This window comes from Protopterus annectens, chromosome 5.part0 (assembly GCF_019279795.1).
Source record: "Protopterus annectens isolate FY-2018-M chromosome 5.part0, PAN1.0, whole genome shotgun sequence".
Lineage (NCBI taxonomy): Eukaryota > Metazoa > Chordata > Ceratodontiformes > Protopteridae > Protopterus > Protopterus annectens.
The window spans coordinates 1,974,097,270-1,974,120,060 of NC_056735.1; the positions used below are offsets into that span (position 1 = coordinate 1,974,097,270).

At 41.7% G+C, this 22,791-nt stretch overlaps 1 protein-coding gene across 1 annotated transcript in view; it reads left to right on the forward strand.

The window, feature by feature from the left end:
* The window catches only part of DIS3 (DIS3 homolog, exosome endoribonuclease and 3'-5' exoribonuclease), a 1,475,941-nt gene that overhangs the window by 837,047 nt on the left and 616,103 nt on the right, over positions 1–22,791 (forward strand). The gene's annotated exons all lie outside the window — the stretch shown is intronic.

A 22,791-nucleotide genomic window follows, 5' to 3' on the forward strand; every position in this document is an offset into this window, starting at 1 on the left:
ACTGTTTTGTACTCTTCTGTATGTTTACTTATTTTTGTCTTAAAACCATTGTTGATGCACTTTTGAACTCAGTTAAATGTTTATTTTTGAAACATCGGGTTTAATCTCAATTCCATCTCCATTTTGTTTGGTATGAATTTGTCTACAGCTAATGCTGTATGATGAGCCCACTGTCTTGTTTATGTATGCAGAACATTGTTATTATCTTTTCATAGGATCACAGGAGTTACAAGGTGAGTTATCCATGAGGCCATTTCTGCCTTGCCAATAACCACTGTTAAGCCTTCCTTCCTTTTTGGAAGAGTTAAATTTTAGGAATACCCATCAAGTTGTGTAACCTCTCTTAAAAGGCAGGCTAGTCTGTTACATTGTTTAAGGGAAGGGGTAGGAGATGTATGACAAATCTGTAAATTCACCTCGTCGTCTTTATTTTTTGGAGTAGATTTAGATTTCTGTCCCTTATGTTAGCTGGTCTGTTTGATTCATGAAGGTTTAACAGTTTTTGGACTAATGGATCCTTTCAGCTGTATAACCAAGGCACCTTGTTGTCCATAAGGAGTCTATTTGACATTGAGTATAGAGATAAAGCCTTTAGACTTTTCTTGGTCTTTTAAGCCCATCATCTTTAGTTGCAAACCTCTTGGGTCTTTCCACTAGGACAGCTTATCACCCCCTTTGTGGAGCCAAACTGTTTTGCATAATATTCTGAAAATATGTCTATAACCTGTTGTGTCTGAGAATAAATTTTAGACTCTACCCACAGTTAATCAATTTGTATGTATTTACTCCTTCCACATCTTGTGTATCTATAAGATGGTTTTCTATTATGCTGAATAGCTTTATATAAATTTTCAGCAATTTTTTCTTGATCTCGTTTCATAGTATGTTTAACTTTAGTCCAGCTTGTATATTTCAGTTTTCAAAGTTGTAGTTTGACCTCGTTTCCATTTCTTATATTCTTTATCCCTCACCTTAATCAAGTATCTCGTGCTTATGGAAATGTATCCTCCTGACGTTGTGGGCCTGGATCCTTACGCTAAACATTCTTTTTTGCCTTAAAACAATTTTTCTTTCAAAACGTTCCACAATCCTTCTGCAGTTTTTCCACTAAAAGCATCACTCCAATTAGTTTTACATAGTGACTGTTTTACTTCCATGTAGTCTGTTCTTAATCTTCTGTGCATTGGTTTAGGTTTCAGTAAGGCAGAATTATCTACCAACAAATTAACCTTTATAACCCCATGATCACTGCACATGAATGGTGCTAAAATGTAACAGTATTTTTAGGAACACAAACGGTGTCTAGGATGTTCGATTCCCTAGTAGATATTTTCACAATCTGAAGCAGTTGTTCTTCAACATACATTGTGAATAATTTCCTTACTAATGTTTCTGAGTCAATATTATTCCAGTCTGGGACTTTCAAGATGGCTGCGTGTTGAGTAACAGCTTAATTCTAGTTCTCCCAGTGTGAAAACAGAAACTTAGCAGAGAAAGGCAGTGGACCTAGATTTCTGGGTAAATTTCAGCAACTGGCTAGTAAGTACACTGCTTGGATGGCAAGAAAAAAGAAATAGAGGACCTGAAAGAAAATCAGCTGCAAAAGACAATGGAAAAATATCTGAAAAAGGTCTGATAGGATTTAAGTGTGAAAGGGGTGGGCATAAGTTGCCTTATTCAAATGCCCATAATCTCTGCATGTATTGCTTTGGTCCAGAGCGCTTAAATCAGGATTATACCCTCATCAGATCCTATTAAGCCTTTTCTCACAGTTCCTACCCTTTCAGATCAGGAAGGCAGATCATCTACTACTTCACCCATTACAGCTACTTCTCTGATCCAACCTGTGGTTTTAGAGTCTTCTGATCCATGTGTTCCTGGTTTGTCTGGTTTGAATCTCAAGAGAGCACTGTGTTTGGATAAAAGTACTCCTGTGAGTGCACCATCCCTGACATCCTTTGAGAGAGATGATTCTCTAAGCCAAAGCATCCCTGTTGAACCAGAAGGATGGAGTTGACTCCAAGGTTTTTGGAGCCATCTCTTCCTCTTGGAGCTTTGGCACTGAAAAGCTGGGCTCCAACTTCTGCCTCAGGTGGATTGTTCTTGGGGCAGAGGGAGGCAACGAGCCAAAAAAATCACTTTCTGTGCTCCGTTGTCTTTTTTTCCCTAGACCGATCTGCCTTTGAGGTTGTGAAGAGAGTGTTCTCTGCTCCGGCAGGTCTGATGGGTCCTTCTCCCTTGGATCCATTCTCTAGTTCTCAGATGGTTTTGCACCATGATCCTGAACATTCTACCCCACAGGAATAGCCAGCCCAAAGCTTCCAGACTACCCAACAGGGTATTTTAATCTCTTGTGATACTTCACCAGATCACCCCACAGAGGAAGTCTGTAGGAAGAGAAAGTGAAAAAGGAAGCACTTGGACTCTCCCCAAGAGTCAGTCACTGATGATACTGATTTCAGTGAAGGAGAGGGGACCCACAATCACCAACCGATGACGTTTCATTTGGAGACATTCTTGAGATCCTTAAGCAGAAGGGTGGCTGGTCTTCCCAAGACCCTTCTCCAGAGGAATCAGTATTTCTGGAAGCCTTTGAGACTGGCCAGTATACCTCCTGGGTTACTCTGCCCACTGATTAACTCATTGGTTTGACTTCTCGGCAGGAACCTGATATGATTGAGCCAATCTCCAAGAGACCAGACTGGATTCTGGCTCCACCAGTAGGCAGGGAAGTTTGGGGCAAAGGGGTGCCAATAGATGCCTTGGTCATGGCAGCAGCTACAAAAAAGGAATTTGCAGAAGAGAGTTCTTCTATCCATCCTCCTAACATAAAGTCTAGGGTAATAGACAGATTTGAGAAGTGTGTTTATGCTTCAGTGACTTTTGTCCTCTGATCGCTGAACTATTTGGCACATTTTACGAGGTTTCAAAGAGATTTGATTAAAGAGCTATTGAAATCTATTTCTTGAGCCAAAACTGCTGAGGCTCAGTCTTCAGTAGGCTACCCTAGCTATAAGCTGTATCTAATTCTTCCATGAGGCTTATCTCACATGGTGCAGAAGGTGCATCAAGGGCTGCAGGTTCAGGTATTTCCATCAGAAGGCATGCCTGGATGCGCCTGTGTGATTTTGCGGAGCCCTTCAAGTCATCGTTCATCAGTGCTCCCTTTGATGGCCCTTCTTTGTTTGGCCCCACAGTAAAGAACACACTCTCCAAGTGTGAGAAAGATGGAAAGACCCTCTCTGCATTGGGCGTGCATTTTTCAACCCTTCAAAAAACCTTTTCCATGAATCAATGGGGAGGTCAAAAAATGTGGTTCAGAAAATCTCAGGGTCCTTTCCAGGACACACGTGGAGGTAGTTCCCCCAGAGGCAGGGGGTGGGTGATAATGGAAGGCAATGCCACTGTGGTAGAGGAGGCCTGCAAAACCAGGGTTCTAGAGATTCCTTTTCTGACAGACCTTTTCAGTGCTCCTGAAGAGAGCCACGATTGCCTCTGGAGGCAGTCTGTGGTCACTTATCTCTGCAACTGACAGCCTGGCTAGATATAACAAAAGAAGGTTGGGTGCAGAGAATTATTTCCAGAGGTTATATAATTCCCTTTTCCCTACCTCCTCCATTGTTAGGAACATTTCCAGATGTTCCACCCAATCAGAAGAAAGCCGCAGCACTCAAAATATAAAACCTGCTAGCAAAAAAGTCATTCAAGATGTCCCATCAGACCAAATAGAATCCGGATGTTACTCAAGATTCTTTTTAGTGCCAGAGAAAACAGAGGACTGGAGATTAATTTTGGATCTCGGTGTATTGAACAAGTCTGTTCGACACACAGTTCCGGGTGGTCACCGTTCAGTCCATTCTGCCCTTTCTGGAAAAGGATGACTGGATGTGCTCAATAGATCTTCAGGAGGTGTATTATCATATAAAGATGAACTGATGATCCAGAAGGTGCTTACTCTTCCAGCTGGGAGCCAGTCACTAACAGTTCAGAGCACTGCGCTTTGGCTTCACCACATCCCCCAGGGGTGTTCACCAAGTACATGACAGTGGTAACAGCTCACTTGGGACTGCAAGGATTATGGGTGTTTCCATATCTAGATGATTTGCTCATTACACCCTTGACCAGGCATCAACTGATAGAAGCTTGAGGTCAGGTATTAATGACCTCTTCGTATCTTGGAATAACCATAAATTGTAACAAGTCTCATTTACAACCAGCCCAGACATTGGAATTCATAGGAGCAGTGGTTCAACACAGTGTCTGGTAGCTTCTCTTCCACTATCAAGAGTGCAGACAATAAGGATGCAGGTCAGGAAAATAATTTGCAGTACCAGAAATTTAGCCCAATTGATTCTGCAAGCCCTGGGCTCAGTGTCAGTGGCAATAATTCTAGTTCCTTTAGAAAGATTCCATATGAGAATTCTACAGTGGATGTTAACAACACAGTGGTCAGTGATTTTTCATCTCATATCAGCAAAGATCAGAATAACTGGGGTATGCAAATGATACCTTTCTTGGTGGATGCAGTCACAATAGCTGTTACAAGGTTGTCCTTTCATCCTCCCTCAGTGCAAGGCCATAATGACCATGGACGCTTCCCAGTTTGGGTGGGTGGAGCATTTCCTGTGGAAAACAGTCTATGGGACTTGGTCCCCCGAAGAGGCCAACTTGCATATCAATGTTCTGGAGATGAGAGCGATGCTGTTGTTGTTGCAGACATTCCAAGACTCTTCCTTTCAGGACTGTTGAAATCCAGACAGATAACATGTCAGTAGTTTGGTGCATCAACAAGTAAGGGAGAACCAGATCTTATATCCTGCGTCAGGAAGCCCTCAGAGTGCAGCAACGGGCGAGATCTTCCAGCCACTTTCTAATAGCAATGCGTATTCCATGGAAGTCCGACATGTATGCCTTTCTTTGTACTCCCCTAATTCCCATATTCCTTTAGAAAGCAGCCCGGTTGAAGAGACGAGTCGTCCTCATTGCATCTTACTGGCCATAGCAGGTTTGGTTTCCCTTCCTTTGGCCTCAGGCATTCTGTCTCGCCCAACAGGCATGATTCACCCAGATATCATAAATCTCAGACAAACAGCATGGTTTCTCCAGTTCCCTTAATAGCCAGGCAACCACTGCTGTCTTCTCCTGTCCTTTCTGTACTTTTTTCATCCCATAAACCTTCTACTAGGAAACTCTGTAGGTGTAAATGGGAAACTGTTCATGTATCTGGTAGACCAGAATCGAATAGATCCCTTCTCAGCTCCAACTCGATCTGTTCTAGAGTTGTTAGCGAGTTTATTTAATGAGGGTGCTAGGTCATCACCTGTTAAAGTTCAGTTTGCAGCAATCTCTAACTTTCATGCAGGGTTTTAGAAAAAAAAAAAAAAAAAAATTTGTGAATGTGGATTTATGGAACATTGGTGGCAATAGTCAGATGGATGATCGTTTTTTTACCTTGGACAAACTCATGACTAAAGAGATTGCTTTATTTCTCGACACTGGTTTGTTGGAGAAATATATAAGTTTGAATTTGACGCCCAGAGGACTACGTATTGACAAACTGCCTGCCACGGCTTTCTCCGAAGATGAGCACGACCTGTTAGATGAGTGGAAGCAAGCGGCACTCGAGTGCACTACCAAATGGCTCCGTATTCTAGTGAAACGGAACCAAAGGTTACATGATAAGCTTAAAAGTGACATTATGCACCTACAGGACGAGGTGGTGGAGGAGTCCTGTTTCAAGGTGCAATTCACTAAAATTAAGGAAAAGGTGTCCAAATTAGAGAATGACATCCTACAACGGAAGAGAAATAAGCTGTTACGTGACCTGAAGGACTATGAAACGGGTGTACTCTTCTCCTGGCAACGTGAAAAAATGCGTAGCAGGTCAAAGGTGAGAAGAAATTCTTCTGGGCAGTGGAGTGTGTCTACATCGTCGGGAGAACGTGAAAAAGGTACTTCTGGTCCTAAGAATGTTACTTTTGCAGATTTTACCGGCAATGGGAATACTGAGACTGAAAGTACTAACGGCGGAGTGAATTCCTCTAAAAGTGACAGTTCCTTTCAGGGTAGTAAATCGGGCCGTGGGAGAAACGGCCGAAAGGGAAGGAACCGCTTTAAAGATTAATAATGTGAGTTTGCCTAATGAACAATGTCTTTGTTTGGTTAATTTATCTGATTTAACTCTGAGTGAGGATATGGAATCATTATTATTGAAAGGCAGTAAATTTGTGCCTACTTTTTTTTCCCTCACTTGGGGATTTGTATATGGAGTTAAAAAGCTTTTTAAGAAAGCTGTACTTAAAAGTTTATTTTTCTAATATTAATGACACTAGTCATATGGAAAGTTGTAGTATTGATGAAAATGATGGAGCTGATACTGACATGGATTTGTTGAACCTGTCTATATATGATTATGAAAATATGGATTGTTGTCCGTTAGATGAAGATGCATCAGGTTTAGATAATAATAATGACTGTATGGAAAATTTCTTCACAGGCTATGGAAAACTAATGTTACCAAAATTTGCCTCTAGTAATAGATTTATGCCTAATATAAAAGTTCCAGTGATTGCCATGTTCTTTAAGATTGTATTTAGGGAATTGATGTTATTAATGAAAAAGTTTAATGACCATGGAAAACAATACAATCTAGTGAAAAGTGAATGGAATGCCTTAAAAAGCTTAATAAATGTAAAAAAGGAATTTATTTTTAAAAGTGCAGATAAAGGGGGCAACTGGGTTATTACAAATAGAACTTTTTACTGTGAAATGGTATATGATCTATTACATAATGAAGATGAATACAAAAAAATAGTTAAAAATCCTATAATTGGATTTAATGCTGACCTATTGAACCTGCTGGAAAGAGGGGAACACTTGGGTTTTTTTAGTAATAGTGATGTGTGTAAGCTATACATTAAAAACCCTTTGACACCTATGTTTTATGTTCTACCTAAGGTACATAAAAATTTAACTAAACCCCCTGGCAGGCCAATAGTGTCTGGTATTGGTGCATTTTTAAGCAATGTCAACTTATTTCTTGATTTTCATCTCAAGAAACATCTAGGTAAAGTGATGGCACATATTTCCAACACCCAAGATTTATTGGATGAACTTTCTCATATTAAATGGTGTAATGATTACTATTGGGTGACAATCGACGTGAAATCCCTATATACTAATATTAACAGAAAGTGGGGACTGGATGCAGTTTTTGAGATGTTAGGTGATGGACCCAGAACAATGTTTTTGATTCAGTTATTGGAATTTAGTCTCACTCACAACTATTTTTGTTTCAACAATGACTTCTTTTTGCAGTTAAAGGGAACGGCTATGGGGGCTGCCTTTGCACCCTCATATGCCATTATCTATATGGGTTATTTTGAGAAATTATTTTTCTACCCTAGTTCCTTTTACAAAAAGAATGTTGTTACTTATAAGCATTATATTGATGATCTCTTTTTAATTTGTAGGGGTGATATTGTGGAATTTTTTGAATTTTTTGATATGCTAAATGGGAATAACCATGGGTTGACTTTTTCCTTTGAATTTAGTAGGGAAGAGATAAACTTTCTGGATATAACACTATATCAGAATGAAGGAAACATTGGTTACAGGCCATTCAGGAAAAATACCTCTGTTAATATGTTTCTTCATGCTGATAGCATGCATCCCATCCTGGACATCTTATACGATCACTACCTCTAGGAGAGTTTAAAAGGATATCTGACCATACGAGTAATTTAAGTGAAAGAAATAATGAGTTAAATAAGGTTGAATTAAGACTGAGTGAGAGAGGCTATAATATGGATAATTTGAGGATGATTAAAAATAAAGTTCTGGGGGTCACTGATATTGAATATCGGGTAACTGATAAAAGCTCTGCTAATATTGACTATGATTATGATAGCTATAGGAATAACACTAATGGGATGGGGGAAGAAGAAGAAAAATTATTTTATGTGACCAAGTTCTCTCCTTTGTCGGGTGAGGTTGAAAAATTGCTAAGAAAATATTGGTACCTCATTATTGATGATGAGAGTATAGGTCATCTTTTTCCGAAACATATAACATTCTCTTATAAGAGGGGGAAAAATTTAAAAGAATTATTGAACTTTAATTTTGTGAAAGGAGATGAGGATCTAGGTCTTCGGTAGGCACACATCCCTGTGGTCACTGTAGCATCTGTATCAAGGTTATAAACCCGAGTAAAATTAATGGGATATCATTTTCACCTAGATTTCACTTTAATTGTAGGTCAGTGGGAGTAGTATATATATTGGGATGTTCATGCAATAATATATGGTATATAGGACAGACTAAAAGAATGGTTCGAGTCCGTATACTTGAACATTTAAGGGATATAAAAAATAAAAATGAATTTAGTCCTGTGGCTAAACATTTTTTGGAACATCGTGGTGGTTGCTCTAATAGCTTAAGATTTTGTATCCTGGGTAAGCCATTTTACTCTGAAGGTGGAGAAATGTTCATTCAAAAGTTATTAGAATTGGAAACAAAAATGATTCTTAAATATAACACTTTGAAACCGGGTGGATTAAATTTGGAACTAAGTATCTAATGCTGCTATGAATCAATACTTATATAGTATAGTGTCCTTGATATGGAATTATTCATTTATCATTTGTAGAATGTCTTTAGTAATGTATTTATGCAGTAATGTATTTATTATTTAATATGATTGAAGTAATATTTTTTGTTGGTACTGACTATTTCTATCTTGTATAATAATAATGTAATAAAAAAATAAACAAATATATATTTTTTAAAAAATATATTTTTGAATAAATATATTTTAAAAATATATTTAAGTAATTTTCTATATTTCAAAAGGGATATTATTAAGTGGAATGAAATGTGATTTAAACTTGAAATTCTTGAAAGTGTTATTTTTTATGTTACTTTATGTAACTATGAATGTCCCTTTAAATGTATGAATTTATTCTAAATGATTATCTCAGAAAGCTGTGTTAATCAATTAATCAATTATATCATTAAGAAAATGTATATTTATACTGTGAGAATACGTAGAGTTTTTGTGATCCTTTGAAGGCGAAAGGCCGAGGTACCAGATCCGAAAATAAAGAGCTGGTTTTTGGACTACGTTTGTGTCTTATATTTCCTGAATTGTTTGATGTATGTTTTAGAATTCTTCACTGGCTTCCTCTAAACTGTGCAAGACTTTTTTGAGAGGTACTTTTTTTTGCTAAGTCTCCCTTATAAAGACTCCATGCCACCATGGTATTTAAATTTGGTACTGCAAGCTTTAATTAATTCTCCCTTTGAACATGCAGCTAAATGCGATCTTAAAATTTTGTCCTTGAAAACTATATTTTTGTTTGCAATTACATCTGCTAGAAGAATTTCAGAAATTCAAGCATTATCTTCTAAGCCTACATATTTGATTTTTCATAAGGATAGGGTCACATTACATATCAGTGTTTCCTTCCTTCCTAAGGTGGTTTCAGAATCCAACATCAACCTTTCCATTAATTTACTAGTATTCTTAACAAAATTTACAAATAAAGGGGAATATGTGCTCCACTTATTGGATGTTCATAGACAGTTACACTTCTACAAACGAACAAAAGATTAGAAAGACAGATCAGCTACTTGTTTCCTTTGCACATAATAAATTGGGCAATTAAGTTACAAAGGTGACTCTAGCTAGATGGTTGACAGATTGCATTTCATTTATCTACAGCAAATTGAATCTCCCCTTACCAAAACCATTAAAGGCTCATTCAGCCAGATCTGTGGCAACTTCTTCTGTATTCCAGTCTAGAGCTTCTCTGGATAACATATGTGTGGCTGCAACTTGGTCAAATCCTCATACTTTTGTCACTCATTACAAACTAGATCTGGTCTCATTGGGAAGAACAGCCTTTGGCTCAGCTGTACTCAGGAATATCCTTCCTTAGAGTCAACCCAGGAGTTTAAGTAGCTGGGGACTCTGTCCCACTAGTTGAGGAATGAATGAAAATTGACATCATCAGATAAAAAAGGTATGTACTTACCATAATGTTCCACATGTGTTGTCCATTTTCATTCCTCTTCAACTCCCCACCCACCACCATTTTTTGTGACTGACGTCTGGAGGAATGAGTCACGTCAAGGGCACCTGTGTCCTTTGTGTTGAACTGCAGTTATGGAATTTCTCTTGTAGTCTTCCTGTCAAGCTGCAGACAAGATCTGAGAGGAGATGGGGTGGAGCATTATATGTAGAGAAGGAGTTTGATGGACGCCACAAGCCAGTGTAATGGCCAAGTCGGATCTGAAGATCGGATCCAGTCCCATTACTTGAAGAATGAAAATGGGCAACACAGGTGGAATGTTACGGTAAGTACATAACTTTTTTTATTTAGGGGGACTGACAAATGTAAAAGTATTGCAAAATAGGGGGAATCTTAAAAACAAGAAGGGATTACTTCGATAATATGCATGAGTTTAGAAAGATTGCTGTTAAGTAACTGTTTTTTTGGTAATAACTGTAGAGCACAGTAGCATTTAGCAGAACTACTCAGGCAACAGAAAGTAAAAAAGGGCTGTCACCATGCTTAGGGAGCCTATAACAAGGAAGATAACAAGGGATCCTGTAAGAAGTATTAGAAATATTTAGGAAGTCTTTAGGAAATTCTGTGAAAGTCTTTATGAAGGAGAGAAATTTGGAAATCGAGAAAAGGTACAGATGGAAATGTTTATGGAAGAATTAAATATGCCAAGGTTAGAGGTAGAGGAGGCTCAATTACTAACGGGATAGGAGGAGAAGATATAAAAATGGTGATGTACAACCAATTTACTGGAAAGTCTCCAGGAATAGATGGTATTCCTGTGGAAATTTGGAAGCTAGGAGTGAAAAAACTGATAAAGATCTGGAAGGTTTTAACAGTTTTTTTATAAGGAGGAGAAGTACCAACGTCCTGGAAGAAAGCTGTGGTAGCTGTAATATGTAAAGAGAATAAAGATCCATCAGCTTGAGCTTCATACAGGCCCATTTCAGTACTAAACCATGAATCTGATGTTGTTAATCTTCGTTCATTCCTTACTGTTAGGTTATCAGTTCCGTCCTCGGAACCGAGTTGGCCTTGTATCAAGCTCGCGTCAGGCAAAAACTCTCTAGCCAAGATCCTACCCGGAATGCTCTGCTCCCTGTTACCTCAGATCTCGTTTGCTGTGTTGCTGTACAGCCGTGTCAAGCCACTCTCTCAGCTAAGTGAATAATTTTTTGAAATTTTATATATTGTTAGTACTTTAAAAGTTTTCAGTCAGTTACTGTTACTATACTCCTACCCTATCATATCTTTAAGACTCTCTCCCTGTAGTTTCTTTCCCTGTATTACCCTTTTTCTTACCTTTCAGGTAATTCTTCATTACCATCGTTGGTAATCCTTCCTTACTCTCTCCTTACCATTCTGGGTAGCCTTCTTAACTCTTGGTACTGTCGATCTTCTCCACATCATTATGTCGGACAAGAAAAGTAGTGTTGGATGTTCTTCGTTTTCCATTGCTGCAGTCCTTACTATTGGGTATAGTCCGCGTCCAGTCGGCCCGAATACCAGAGTATAAGGCTGACGTCGGTCAGGGCGCATTAGACTGACGTCAGTACGTCAGGGTACTAATGCGCATGACCGACGTCATATCCTCAGTCTTTTTTGCCACATGGTCCGATGCAGAAGCAGTTTTGCAAGTGCAGGTTGGCGTTCTGAAATATTTCCGAAACCGGAGTTTCAGACCGAAACAGAGTTGGCTAAGTACCCCGTTGGGGAACATTTTGGTTTTTTCTTGCCTCAGTATTTTACCGGATGTCAGAAAAAGTGAATAACTGTATTTCTTGTGGGAAACAGATACCTCATAGGGATTACCATACCTTGTGTATACCTTGTTTAGGGCCTGAGCACGACGTTGTTGGTTGCCGCTCTTGTGCTAGGTTTAACAAACGCACTATTAAGAGGAGGTTAGACTGTGCCAGGTTAGTGTTTGGGAAGCGTTGCAATTATAAAATGCCGTCGGATGCTCCGTCGCCCGCTTCGTCCAAGAAGCGCAAGGACAAAACAGTGAAGCCTCGGGTTGATGAACCGGCAGTCCCGGACGTCGGTTCTTTAGAAGGCTCAGTGGAGCCAGAGGTTTTGCCAGGAGTTTCCATGGAGTCTCAGGCAGAAACTTTACTGTTACAGGATGTGCCTTCTCAGGAGGTAGGCCAGGCTGAGGGGGCTTCTCAGGTAACTGTTCTTCCCTCTCTTCCCAAGGTAGTTAGAGCCTCTCCTTCTGTTGCCAAAACTTCTTTGAGAGGTAGGCCTAGTTCAGCTTCAGTGGGGGCTTCTCCTAGCATTTCGGTTCTGTACCTAAGAAACATATGCTTAAAATGGCAGAAGATTTGATTACTATGATTAGAGGTTCTATGCCCCGCCTGATAAGAGGCCTAGGGTGGAACCGGAGTTTGATAGTTTTGAACAGTGTTCAGAGGCTTCAGTGTCTTCTGCGGAAGACTTGCAGGAGTATCCTACTTATTCTGATTCTGATGTGGATGATTCCACTCCTACAGCTTCTCCTCCTGAGGATTTCTCATTTTCAGAGACTCTGCATTCCATGAGGGAGCACTTTAAATGGGAAGGCCAAGATTACTCTGATTCCAGGAAAAGGCTTAGGGAATTCTTGTTTTTGCCCCAGCATAGGCCCTTAGCTATTCCTCCTGTGTTGAATGTGGTGGAAGATGTTTTTGCAGAGGCTTCCCTGAATCCTGACTCTTTGCCTCCTGCTCCTGTTAAGCCTGATAGGTATTATAGGGTGCCCGAAGCTCATAAGTATTTGTTTAAGAGTCCTAGGGCGGATCCAGAAACTATTTCTCAAGGGCCTAAAGGTGTTAAGGCTTCTGTGGTTAAAAATCCTGTTCCCACTGATAAAGAGGCAAGGGCCTTGGATAGGTGGGGAAAGAAAGTGTATACTTCTTCCACTCTGGCCATGAGAGCGTTGAATTGTCAGTTTCACATGCTAAAATATCAGAATTATCTCCTTTCACAATTAAAATCTAAGGTGGATGCTTTGGCGGAAGGTATTGAGTGTAAAGAGTTGCTGGACTTGGTTCATGTGTCTGAGCAAGTGGGTAAGCATTCTTTGCAATGTGGTTTTGATGCTGTACAGGCCTCCTCGAGGGTGGCTGCTACTAGTTCTGTTCTACGCAGGCATGCCTGGTTGAAGGATCAGAATTTAGCTGAGCATGTTAAGACAAGGATTTTGGATGCTCCTTTACAGTCTGATGTGTTGTTTGGATCGCCTGTGGAAGCAGTTTTAAAGAAAATGGAGGACAAAGCTAAGTCTATGCAAACTGTTAAAGATTTTTGCAGGTGCAGCCACCAAGTTTAGTAGAAATTGGCCTGCTAAGGGGTGGACATATCCTGCTTATGATTCCCAGTCTAGGGGTAGGTCTAGACGTGGTAGGGGCAGGGCTCAAGGTTCTTTTAGGCCTAGAACAGGAGTTCACCTGCTCAGACTTCTGGTGAGGGCAGGGGTCAGTCCTTTCGTAAACAGACCCAATGACCTGTTTTTCAGCTGCCAGTAGATTCTCGTCTGGCAGCTCCTTTGGGAGGAAGACTGTCTCTTTTCAAAGAAAATTGGGATTTAATTACTCAAGACAAATGGGTGTTGGATATCATTCACCACGGTTACAGATTTTATTTCCATACAATGCCCCTTTCAAAGGCATGCCAGACGTTCCTCCTCCACAAAGAAAGGAGGCTCACAAGCAAGTTTCTCAGTTACTCCAGATGGGGCCATTCAGCCAGTCCCTGTATCAGAAAGGGGCCTAGGATTTTATTCTCGCCTGTTCCTAGTACCAAAGAAGGGGAACACGTGGAGACCAATTTTGGATTTATCTCTCCTCAACACTTTTCTGGACATTCCCAAGTTCAAGATGTTGGCGTTACAACAGCTTTTACCTCTGCTGGGCAAAGATCACTGGATGGTAACTTTAGATCTCAAGGAAGCTTACCTTCATGTGCCTATAAGGCTAAGTTGCAGGAAGTATCTGCGGTTTCGAGCTGGAAATTCTCATTATCAGTTCTCTGCATTGCCCTTTGGCTTATCCACTGCCCAGAGTATTCACAAAGGTTCTGGCTCCAGTGATAGCTTACTTCAGGCTTCAAGGAATTCAAATCTATCCTTACTTGGACGACTGCCTGATTCTGGCTCAAGAAAAGGAAGACCTTCTACAGCATCTGGAATATGTTATAGCAGTGCTAAGATGCCTAGGGTATTCTGTGAACGAAATAAAGTCCAGTCTAGTACCCTCTCAAGACATGTGCTTTCTGGGTGTGAGACTGAATACAGCAGCCCAGATGGCCTTTTTAACCCCGGACAAACAAAAGAGTCTGTCACTTTACTTCCATCAACTATCTCATCAGTCCGTGCTGACTGCAAGGACAGTCCTTCAAGCATTAGGGTTCATGGCATCTTGTATTCTGGTGCTTCCCAATGCCAAACTGCATATGAGGAAGCTACAATGGTATCTCAAAAGTGTATGGACGCAGCACTGCCAGGATTTGGACACTGTCATTCAAATAATACCTTGCCTTCAAAAAGAATTCTTGTGGTGGGCTCAGGAATGTCACCTAAACAAGGGACTCTCTGTGACCCGGCCAGAGGCAAGTCAGATTTTAACGACAGATGCCTCGGACATTGCTTGGGGAGCTCATCTAAATGGAAAGTGGATACAAGACAAGTGGCCTGCCAGACTACAGCATCTACATATCAACATGAAGGAGATGTTAGCAGTCCAGTTTGCATTAATGGCTTTCAAGGAGTTACTTCTTCCAGGGCAGGTGTTGATTCTAACAGACAACACAACTGTCATGTGGTACATCAACAAGCAAGGGGGAACACATTCTTATCCTCTATGCAGGCAAGCAATGATTTTATGGGAGACTGCGCTAAGCTTGCAACTAACTCTTCAGGCAAGGTTTCTGCCAGGAGCACAGAACTCCTTAGCAGATGTGTTAAGCAGACAAATCATGGATCCCCACGAGTGGAAACTGGATCTTCATGTATTTCAGAAATTGACAGTGTCATGGGGAACTCCAGACATAGATCTGTTCGCTTCTCCACTAAACCACCAGCTGCCAAAGTATTGCACAAAGGGGTTTCATCACACAGCTTGGAAAGTGGATGCTCTGTCTTTCAGTTGGACAAACCTTCATGTGTATGCCTTTCCACCTCTGCCTCTTCTTCCAAAGGTACTATTAAAGGTCAGACAAGACAGGCCAAGGATGATTTTGATAGCTCCAGATTGGCCTCGGCAACACTGGTACCCACTACTGCGGAGTCTAGTAAAGAAGCCTCCATGGCCTTTACCTCTGCTTCCTCATCTGTTATCTCAGAAGGACGGTCATCTGCTCAATGTCAAGCTTCACTCTCTTCATCTAACAGCCTGGCATATTCTGTGTTGAAACACAGCAGGTCTCAACTTCCTCAACAAGTTTTAAATGTGATTATGGAAGCTAGAAGACCTAGTACAAGGAGAGTGTACGCAGAAAAATGGAAGAGATTTTTATTTTGGAGTACAGCAAAGAATTTGGAGATTTCTGAGCCTAATTTGTGTGTGGCTCTTCAATATCTTACTGAGTTATTGGACAAAGGTTTGTCCTTCTCTTCCATTAAGATTCATGCTGCAGCAATTTCAGCTCACTATGATTGTGACCCACCTTTGTTTTCGCATCCTTTGTTCAAGCAGTTTCTTAGAGGGGCAAAGAATATAAGACCCCCAATAGAGCTCCTACTCCTGCTTGGGATCTCAATTTTGTGTTGGAAAAACTTACTCTACAACCTTTTGAGCCTGCAGCTACTGCTGAATTGAAATACTTGTCATGGAAGACTGCTTTTCTGTTGGCTATTACTTCTGCAAGAAGGGTGTCTGAGTTGCAGGCCCTTATGGCAGTAGAGCCCTTTTGATTTTCCATAAGGATAGGGTATCATTACGTACTAATCCTTCCTTTATGCCTAAGGTGGTTTCTAGTGTGGCTTTAAACCAAACTATTCATTTGCCTACGTTTTATGCAGACCCTCAAAATAAAGGGGAAAAGATTTTGCACACTTTAGATGTACACAGGCAATTGCGTTATTATTTAAGCAGGACTAAGGATTTTAGGCAGTCTCAGCAGTTGTTTGTTTCTTTTGCTTTGAGTTCACAGGGCAAGCCTGTGTCAAAACAAACTATTTCTAGGTGGATTGGCTTTTGCATTGCATTTTGTTATTCCCATCATGGCAAGGAGATTCCAGCTGGGATTAGGCCTCATTCCACTAGGGCTACTGCCACTTCAACAGCATTTCTAAGGGGTGGCAACTAAGGATATTTTGGAAGCAGCTACTTGGAGTTCAGTGCATACTTTCTCTAAGCATTATCACCTTCCTATCTACTCTAAGTCTAGGGCTGGTTTTGCCACAGCTGTTTTGCAAGGCATGTTGTCAGCTCCTACTTCTTTATGATTTGCCAGCCTCCCTTACCTCTGCTTTGGGATTCTACCCAATAGTAAGGACTGCAGCAATGGAAAGCGAAGAACATAGTACAGTTTTGTACCTACCATAAATGTAGATGTTCGAGGATTCCATTGCTGCAGTCCAATTACCCTCCCTCCTTCCCTCTGTGTTTAGGGGTGGTTGTGTAGGTGAGTTTACATGCTTATATTTTTGTATATATTCTTGTATATATTGTACATGTTTTTGGTGCAGGTATTTTGGGACTTGTCTTTTTAGGGTCTTCTGACATCTGGGGCAAGAAAAGACTGAGGATATGACGTCGGTCATGCGCATTAGTACCCTGACGTACTGACGTCAGTCTAATGCGCCCTGACCGACGTCAGCCTTATACTCTGGTATTCGGGCCGACTGGACGCGGACTATACCCAATAGTAAGGACTGCAGCAATGGAATCCTCGAACATCTACATTTATGGTAGGTACAAAACTGTACTTTTCAAACAGTGTAAGAATTGCAGCTGAAAGTTACCGCTTTCTGATAGCTATGATTTGTGTGTTTCATGCTTGAATGTCTCCTACCTTACAATATCTCCCTCGTGTGGGATTTGTAGAAATTTTTCGACCAGGACTCTCAATGAAAGAAAGAACAAGTTAATCCTGAAAGGTGGTCTCAAAACTCCTTTCTGTGAGGCTATCTCTGGGTCGGAGGGCTCACCCCCTCCTGCTTAACTTGCCTGCGTAAGAGGCATTCTTCTTCTTCCTCATTGAGGTCACTCACTTCATCTCCCTCTGGAGGTCGCAGTGAGTCAACTCATAAGAAGGTAAGAATTTCTAGTCCGCCACTGCCGCCTGTGACCCTTTGAGCTCCAGACTCGGCACAGCCCCAGTTAATTCTTGCTTTAGCTATGTCCTCTTTATCGGCACCGGAGTTCCCAGTGCAGACACTTATGGCTCCGACAGTTTCGTTGCAGCCTTTACCGGCACTGTCTCTGCAGATACAGTCTCCTTTGGCACCGTTGGTGCAATCTCCTTCGGCCCTGAGTTTGACTATACTGTCCTCTACAGTGCAGGCACCTTCAGCACCAACATGCTCTTCAGTGCAGTCCTTTTCAGCACCGTAATTGTTACCGGTGCAAACACCTTCCTCAACGGCACCGTACTCTTAGGTTCATAGGTTGGTACTAGACTGTCTGCCCTAGGGCCTATACAAGCCTAACCATAACAATTCCCTGGATATTTCTTCCCACAATATTTACTTCCCTGGACCCCTGTCTATAAGGGCGACTAACATCCGGGGTGAATTTCCTATCTGCCATCCAATCATCAAGGTTCCTTTTGAAGAGAGCCAAGTAGGTGCTCTGTTTGACATGTATGGGCAGTCTATTCCAGAGTATGGGAAGTCTCTGGGTCAGGAACCTATCCCTCCAAGATGTTTTGTTCATTATGATGCCAGGGTTTAGATTCCTGGAGCGTGTGGCTCTGAGGGATTGGGATTTCTTTAAGTGGAGCATGTCCAGCAACTCAGGGTTTGACATGGCCATGTATGTTAAGCTGAGATCGCCTCTGAGTAGACGATATGCCACAGAGTATAGCTGGAGTTTTTTTTAGAAGGTCAGCACATTGCATCTGCTTTAGGCCAGTGATTCTTTTAATGAGGTATTTCTGTGGCCTTTGCAGCTGTTGCAGATGTCTTGTGAGGTACATACCAGATGGGGCATTATACTATGTAATGGGTCTAATGAGGGATGAGTACAGTGGGACAATGACCTCCTTTTTTCTGGATGAAAAGCCCTTAGTGATGAGGTGTGCCACATAGAAGGATTTCCTGGCTGTTGTGGCGATGTGGTTATCGAAAGTGAGACCACTGGTGTCCCTAAGTCTCTCATCACACTTTCGATGTTTAGTGTCCTGCCACCTATGTGGTAGTTCATGGGTACATGCTTTTTTTCCAAAGGGGATAACTGTACATTTCTTGGCATTAAGCTTGAGCCCATGGCTCTGGCACCAGGCATCTGTTTCTGTAAGGCCCTTTTGTAGAATATCGACATCATTTGGGGATTCAATAATGGCTCCCAGTTTGCAGTCATCTGCAAACTTTGTTAGCCAGAGTCCGTTAGTGTTGACCTGTACTTCAGAGAAGTAGATTCCAAACAAGAGTGGTACCAGGACTGAACCCTGAGGTAACTCCACTTGTCACTTGTCTGGAGCTGGATTTGGAGTCTGCTACTTTTACAGTCTGGGTTCTGTCAGTAAGCCAGTTGGCAACCCATCGAGTGACGTAGGGATTTATGCCCAGCTTAGTAAGTTTATCTATGATTCCAGAGTGGGGGATGATGTCGAAGGCCTTGGCGAGGTCCAGATAGGCTGTGTGGACCGCCTTACCCTCATCCACAGCTCTGGAGACTGATTCGAAGAAGTCAGTCAGATTCAGGAGACAAGATCAGCCCTTTACAAACCCAGACTGGGTGGGGTCCAGTGTTTGAAGGTTGCCATTGTCTTTGTTTATAAATTCAATGATAATGCGTTCCATGCCCTTGCAGATCAGGCTTGTCAGACTGATGGGACGGTAGTTCCGGGATCCAAGGCAGATCCTCCCTTGTGGAGCAGGATAACTGTAGCTGTGCGCCACTCAGTGGGCACGAAGCCTGAGGTGAGGCTATGATTAAACATGACAGTTAGGTGGGGTGCCAGTTCATTTTGTAGTTCATGTAGTACACAGCCTGGGATGTCATCTGGTCCCATGGATGCTGTATTCTTAGCTTTGGAGAGTGCTGTTTCTATCTGTCTGGCTGTGATTATCGGAATTTGGCAATCTTTTGGTATTGAGATGGGCCCTTTAGGGGGTGAGGGGGGGTAAAGTTGGCACTAAATTGATCTGCTAGGATATTGGCAATATCCTTGGGAGATCAGTATATTTAATGCCATTCTGTTCTAGCTCAGAGCAGATCTGAGCATTGCCATTTAGGTTCTTGACATAACTATAGAATGCCTTGTGGTTGTCTTTGGAATCTTTGGCAATTGTATTTTCGTAACTAGCTTTTGAGGATTTTATAAGGGATCTCAGCTTCTTACTGAGACTGGTGAGGGATTTTTTTGCATCCTGGTATTTTCCTCTTTTCTGCAACAGTTTCTTCCTTCTGCTGTATAGTTTGTTTATAGCAGGGGACCACCAGATTGGCTTCCTTTTTTTGGAGAAGAGCATCTTGGTTCTATTTGGGATGGCACGATTCAGGCACGAGTGGATGTGCTTGTACAGTGCCTTAGTGTAGGATTCTGCAGTCAAACTTCCAGATCCCGTCTGCGTGGGTGTTGTGAAGTTTGTCACTTCTGACTTCAGTAGCATGAAGTTGGCTTTGGAGAAGTTTTTTAAGGAGGTTTCCTTACTGGGGGGTGGGGGTGGGATGTGTGGATGTCAAGAGTGATTTGCTTATGGTCAGACCTGACCAATGATGGGGTGACTACTGGTGTGGAGCATATATCTCCCATGTTGGTAATGACCAGGTCTAGGATATTGGAGCCCCTGGTGGGACAGTGGATTAGTTGATCCAGGGCATTGGAATTTATGAATTCCAAGAACCGTTGGGAAAAGGAGTTGGTACCCAAGTAGTTTTCCCAATTAATGGCAAGGTAGTTGAAATCACCCAGTATTAGGGTGTTTGGTTGTATCTTAATATTTTCCAGTATGTTTAGGAAGGTGTAGTGAGAATCTTGGGGTATGGTGGGGGATCTGTAACAAGCTACAATATGGATTGCAGTCTTACCTACTGTTAGTTGCACCTGGAGAATTTCAGATGCATTGTGTTGGGCAACTAGCCTGGATGTGTGAATATCCGTGGTGAATATGGACACTCCTCCACCTTTAGTGTTTCGGTCTTGGTTTTTTGGCCGAAAAGTGTGGTAAGTATTGTAGCCTGGTATTGCAGGGGTGCTCTCTGGAGCCTTGAACCAGGTCTCAGTCACTGCACAGATATCAATGTTCTCCATTTTCAGGAGTGACTCGAGAGAGTGCATTTTGAGGTTTAGACTTCTAGCATTGAGTAGCATTACCTTCAGATTTTGCATGCTTGTATCTGTTACGGTGGTGGTTTTATCCTTTGAATCTTGCCTAAAAAAGGCACTATAGGGGTGGTAAGAGCTTTAGCCAGTAACCTGAATCCCAGGGGTGACAGGTGCAGACCATCTCTGGCAAAGCATCGTGGTTTGTCGATCACGTCTTCCCAGGCAGACAAATACTGGATCCCCTTTGAATGACACTAGAAGCTTAGCCAGTTGTTGGTCAATCATTTTGTCCTTATACTGTGGTATTATTCTGGGCGAAGGCAGGATGCTACTCAGGGCTAGGGTCATACCTGCCTGGGTCACATGATTCAAGAGCTTTTCCATGTCTCTTTTCATGTAGTCCAGGGAGGTATGTCTCAAGTCATTCACTCCAGCATGGACAATGATAGAGTTGTATTTATACTTGTTGTGGAGTGACTTGAGTGCATGCGTTATGTGGCAGATCCTGACACCCGACAGGCAGCTGACTGTAATTTTCTCCTTGTTCAGCCTGGTGAGTGGGACATCAGTGTGCCTGACTATAGAGTCACCTATGACTAAAGTGTTGGGTACATTGTCTTGCCTTAGTGGCTGTTGTTGGATGGCACACTGGTGTTGTGAGCTGTGTGTTACTTTGGTTGTGACTGGTGTTTGTTTGCGTTTTGGCTTCGGAGGTCCTTGTTGCTTGGACAGGATAATGTTAAGGGCCTCCGCATATGTGGGTTTAGTGTTGCTATGTGTGGGTGTTGATGGTGTGGGTTTTGAAGGGCTATGAGTTGCTAGAGGTGTAATGCAGGTGTCAGCCTTCTCCTCTTGAGTGTCTAGCACAGTCTTGACTGGAGAGAGCTTTGCTTCCAGTTTGGCTATGTAAGTGCATCTCTCACAGGTTGTAGTGTTGGGTGGTAGGAGGAGAGGATTGTCTGTGTACATGAGGCAATTGCCGCATTGCCCCAGTATGCCCAGATTCACCAGGTGGACAGGAGAAATCACCGGAAGCTGACCCTTGGACATGCCTGTTTAGGTGCTTTTTTTGTAAGGTTTAAGAGCTGTTTTCCCTTACATTTGCAAGGTATTTTGCAATTGTAGGCTGTTTGGTGCCTAGGATTAATTTCTCCTTATTGACAAGGAGAGCTGAGTGCTTGTATCAGTTTCAGGCTTCCTAGTGCTTTCCAGCAGGTTCTAGAGCAAGTGCTAGTCACAGGGGTTCAGATTTTAGTGCTACTACTGAGAAACCAGCTAGTTTTAAGGAAAAGTTTGAAGAGCAGACTTTCTGGCACCTGGAATAGTTTAACTGTAGCCTCGTAGTGCTGCACAATGTGAAAAATATGCAAACACGCGTTTTTAAGCCAGAAAGTTGAAAGGGATAGATATCAGCCCAAAAAGGCTAATAAAATTACAATTTCAGAGCTAGAAACCACTCCTCTAGTGTTAGATAGGCAGTACTATGCTCACCAGTCCCACTGGTAGGCAGTAGGACTTCCCTCTACCACAGCAAGGTCTGGATAGCTCTGAGCACAGAAAATAAGGTCTTGAGACAAGCAAAGCCTGGGATATGGACTGGCTGCAAACAAGATAGTAAGTATATATATATATATATATATATATATATATATATATATATATATATATATATATATATTTTTTTTTTTTTTTTTTTTGTTGAAACAGGCTAAACAATGCAATAATACAGTAAATAAACACAGAGAAGGCTAACACACTTGAGTGTGTAGTCCTAAACAGTAAATGCAATTAAAACTCTACAAAATTAGCAATTTAAAACTTTTTAAATGAAGCAAGGCAAGTGCACAACTGAAAAACGATTTAAGTGGCAGTAATACAGCAGAATAAGTCACAAGGAACTTACAGAACAAAAGAATGGGGTGCCTCCACCTCCAAATCTGGAAGTAGCAAAGCACCCCCCCCCCCCGACAGTAAACAGTCTCAATGACTTTCCTCTGCCATTTCCAAGCACTTATCTTTTGGCAGCCCCTTTGGGGGGAAAACTAGCACTTCATTCTCAAAATTGGCATCTAATTACCCAGGACAAGTGGGTCTTAAATATAGTATCTCAGGGATACAGATTTCATTTCCACACGTTGCCAATTCCAAACGGATGGCCAGATATGCCTCCAAATCAGTGGGCAGAGGCTCAGAAGCAAGTCATGTCCCTCATGGATGTGGGGGCTATTCAGCCAGTACCAGAAAAAGGACAAGGTTTTTATTCAAGACTTTTCCTGGTACCCAGAAAAGACAAATCATGGTGTCCAATTCT